This window comes from Myotis daubentonii, chromosome 8, assembly GCF_963259705.1.
Source record: "Myotis daubentonii chromosome 8, mMyoDau2.1, whole genome shotgun sequence".
Taxonomy (NCBI): domain Eukaryota; kingdom Metazoa; phylum Chordata; class Mammalia; order Chiroptera; family Vespertilionidae; genus Myotis; species Myotis daubentonii.
In genome coordinates, this window is record NC_081847.1 from 15973393 (window position 1) to 15978134 (window position 4742).

Below are 4742 nucleotides of genomic sequence, written 5' to 3' on the forward strand. Positions count from 1 at the left end.
AGTGAGCCAAACCAGCCAGGGCTAATTCTTTATTGTTTAAAGTATTACATAAGTCTCCTTTCTCCCCTCCCCAGCCACCCCCACCCCCTAGTACCTGCCCTCACCCACCCCACCCCCCATTCTGTGTCCATTGGTTATGCTCATACGCATGCATACAAGTCCTGTGGTTGGATTTTGTTATTGCTTGTTTTATGTTTGCTGTTGAGGCCCAGCTACCCCACCTTTGGGAAGTGCAGACCTAAAATAACAATAAGCTATCACCAATCATATTAGCTCCTTCTTTTTGGGAAAAGTAAGCAAGAGAGAGTCTGAAAGTTTCCATTCCAGGATTGTTCCCCCATGAAAAGTGGAGATAAAAAGTGAGGAGGGAAATAAGTGTCCATTTTACATGCATTTGTCAGAAAGTAGTGTCATTGAGGAGACTTTTTTCATCATGGACATTGCTAGTATTTCTCATTCTTGAGTATGTAGAGGGAAGGAATTTGGGCAAGAACTTCACCCCAGCCTCCATCTTGACAATCAGCAGTAGTCAGCCACCATGACTTTTGGGGGAGAAATGGGGGAAATACCCATTACCACGTCATTTCAAACTGAAAAGTTGTTCTGTGGTTTGACTTCCTCCACAAAATAGCAGACTGGCCTCTCTCTTCATTCCACTTGCTGCCTCCCCTTTCCACCCAGCCCTGAGGCAGCATTCTCCATTCAGCCTCCAAATAAGGTCAGACTTCAAGCTACATTTGTGATGTCTGTTGGCTAGTTTTCCACAGAAGGAAAAATGCTAACTGAGGAGTTTTGTGGCTTGTACTTTCTGGTGTTGTGAATAAAGCACTTATGTGTTTGGTTCCTTTTAGACCAAGCCAATTGTCTTTCAGGCCCAAGGTACAATTTGCCTCACTGTATACATGTCCCAAAAGCAATAAAGATCCTTGCCCAGTATTCTAAATCAACCAACAACTAGAGACCAGTATCACCTGAGGAGCTTTCCTACTGCATGTACCTCTTCAGATCCAAGTGATCATATGTGTGGCCACACGTCTTAGGCTGTGTCCATGAATGAGTGATGAATATGACTGTCTCCATCAGAATTGTGGCTTCAGCCAAACTCAAGATGAGAACAGCAGCTAAGGCGAACAAACAAGCTGGCTAACCCTTGCTGGCTCTGTAGCCATCAATTCTGCTTGTTCCTTCCCTTCCCTTCTGACATGTTGAAACACTGTCTTTGTTGCCTTGACTGAGGTGTCAAACCTCAAATGTGGTTGCTACAGGGAGCTGTAGAGTCTTGAAAAGAGAACTGGACAAACACCTGGTACACATTCTGGTTCTGCACGGAATTAGACATGTTACCTTAGGAAAATCGTTCAATCCTCTTAGTCTCAGAGGAGAATAAGTGAAATGTTTTTTCTAAAAAGTTACTAGTAATACATGATTCCAGCTATAGTAGACCAGCTTATAGTAAGCCAAACTTACTGTATAGAACAACTTAAAAGGTTGGGTAAAAATATTTAAAATACCTGTTTGGAGGCCTCACAGAGTCAAGGAGGCAGCAATAATTTGAGGGGTAAAATGACAGTTTCATTTTTAATTTTTTGAGGAAACTCCACACTGTTTTCCAAAGTGGTTATACCATCTGCTTTCCCATCAGCAGTGTAGTAGGGTTCCTTTTTCTCCACATCCTCAACAGCACTTGTTTGTTGATTTATTAATGGTAGCCATTCTGGCAGGCATGAGGAGGTACTTCATTGTTGTTTTAATTTTTTCATCTCTCTGATAATTAGTGACGTTCAGCATTTTTTCATATGTCTCTTGGTCTTTTGTATGTCCTCTTTGGAGAAGTGTCTATTTAGGTCCTCTGCCCATTTTTTAATTGGATTTTTTGTTTTCCTTTTGTTGAGTTATATGAGTACTTTATATATTTTTGAGATTACCCCTTTATCAAATGTATCATGGGCAAATATGTTCTCTCATACAGGAGGTTTTTTTTTTTCATTTTGATGATGTATTCTTTTGCTGTTCAGAAGCTTTTTCTTTTGATGTAGTCCCACTTGTTTATTTTTTCCTTTCTTTCTCTTGTATCAGTGAAAATTCTGCTCCATGAGACATTTGATATTTTGTTACCTATATTTTCTTCTAGGGTTTTTGTGGCTTCATGATTTACATTTAAGTATTTTATCCATTTTGAGTTTATTCTTGTGTGTGGTGTAAGTTGGTGGTCTAGTTTCATTTTTATGCACGTACCTGTCCAATTATCCCAATACCATTTATTGAAAAGACTGTCTTTACTACATTATGTTCTCTTTTCTCCTTTGTCAAATATTAAGTGAGCATAATGGCTTGGGTCAATTTATGGGTTCTCTGTTCTTTCCACTAATCTATATGACTGTTCTTGTGCCAATACCAGGCTATTTTGATTATGGAGGTATTGTGATCCCTTCAACTTTGTTCTTCTTTCTCAAGATTGATGCAGTAATTCATAGTTTTCTTTAGTTCCAAATAAATTCTGGGAGTATTTGTTCTACATCTGTGATATAAGCCATTAGTATTTCAATAGGTATTGTATTGAATCTATAGATTACTTTGGATAGTGTAGACATTTTATTGATGTTAATTCTACCAATCAATGAACATAGTATACTCTTCCACTTGTTTATATCTTCATCTATTTCTTTTTTCAATATTCTGTAGTTTTCCAAGTACAGGCCTTCTATTTCCTTGGTTAAGTTTAATTCTAAGTGTCTTCATTTTTTTTGTTGCAATGGTAAATGGGATTTTTTTTTTTTTAGTTTCTCTTTCTGAGAGTTCATTATTGGTGCATAAAAATGCCATCAATTTCTGGTTGTTAATTTTATATCCTGCTACATTGCCAAATTCATTTATTAAATCAAGTAGTTGGGTTTTTTTTGGTGGATTCTTTAGGGTTTTCCATGTACAACATCACATCATCTGCAAATAATGACAGTTTTACATCCTTCTTTCCAATTTGGATGCCTTTAATTTTTTTCTCCTTGTCTGGTGGGTGTGGCTAGGATTTCCAGTACTGTATCAAATAAAATGGTTAAAGCAGGCAACCTTGTCTTGTTCCTGTTCCTGGTTTTAGTTTTTGCCCATTGACTATGATTTTGGCTGTAGGTTTGTCATATTTGGCCTTTATTATGTTGAGGTTTGAAACCTCTATATCCACTTTGCTGAGAGTTTTTATCAAAAATTGGTATTGGATTTTGTTGAATGCTTTGTCTGCCTCTATTGATATGATCATGTGATTTTTGTCTTTCAATTAATTTATGTGATGTATCACATTTATTGATTTCTGAATATTATATCAGCTTTGCATTCCTTGAATAAATCCTACGTGGTCATGTTGTATGACCTTTTTAACATTTAGCTGGATCTGATTTGCTAATATTTTGTTAAGGATTTTAGCATCTATGAAAGGCAAGGACCAAGGAACTGAGAAGGAGCATAAAGAGGCTAAACAGACATACAAGGAAATGCAATGTAAGATGCTAAATTGGCTCCCGGACAGATAAAAGGAATAACTGGCAAAAATTGAATAAGGTCCATCAGTTAGATAATAGTATCACGTTGATATCCTGGCTTTACAAAATGTACTATGGTTACAGAAGAAAATGTCCTTAAGTTTAGGAAATACACACTGAAGTATTTGGATATAAATCTGAGGAATCGCAATGAAGAGTTTATAGAAATTTCTTGTATCATTTTTACAACATTTTTGTAAGTCTAGAATTTTAAAAAGTTTACAGAAGAAAAATAGCAAAACAGTAAAAACCCCGTAATTGGGAAAAAATGCATAGAGATATAATATGTGAAACCCCCTAGCACCCATCAAAATGCATGAGAAAACCAAGAGTGTTCCATCTGCTCATTCATGTATTTTCATGAATAGAAATGGAGCAAAGGGTGGGTTGGGCACTAATGGAGATGGCAGCAGCCACAGCAAATCATGAGATCAGGGCCAAACCCGGCCTACAAAAGATGTGTGTCCACTGTGCCATTGCTTGCCTGACAGCCAGGATATCGGGGACTTCATCCAGAAAGGCTATAGGGAGCTAAAGAAGATTCATCTTGGCCTGCCCATCCAAATCTGAGAGTGCTCAGATGGCAGCCCAAGCTCTGGGCCCACTATGCATTTAGCCAAGAAAACAACGTCTCTGAGCAACTTCAGTGCTGATGAGGTAGCCAGAGCCCTGAGTAATATGCTAAGTGGCAAAGCCTAAAGCCTTTACTGTGGATGGAGAGCAGCAATCCCACAGCCTGGGCTCTGTTGGACTGAGTACAATGTGGAAAAATGTTTTTTATAAAGCTTTTGCTGTAAAATAATTAATTGATTGATTGATTAAATAAGGTTGAATTAAGAAATAAGTTAAAACAAAAGAAAATGTGCCTGAACCTGTACCAGCTTGAAATTAAATTAACCCACAAGGTGGCCCCTTAATATGGTGGGGAGAGGTGATTTCCCCAGAGACCTTCGTCTTGGATTCCTCAACTATTACCATATTCCTGGCTCAAATTCTGGTTTAAAGTAAAATTTACATTGGATGAACATTTCCTAGAAAGTTTCTGGTGCCACATAGATTTAACTTATATAAAACTAAAGTCATAATATTAAGATAAGCTTCCTTTGACAGTTTTCCCTTTTGTATCTCTGAAAACATTGATACTGTCACACAGCCCCAAAATTTAGACAACTGATAGAAATTTACCCTTCCGAAATAATTATTTTTGCA

General features: G+C 37.5%; 1 pseudogene; it reads left to right on the forward strand.

Moving 5' to 3' along the window:
• Positions 1-3936: 3936 nt before the first annotated feature.
• LOC132240240 (NADH dehydrogenase [ubiquinone] 1 alpha subcomplex subunit 2-like) lies at positions 3937-4232 on the forward strand (annotated as a pseudogene).
• Positions 4233-4742: the final 510 nt, after the last annotated feature.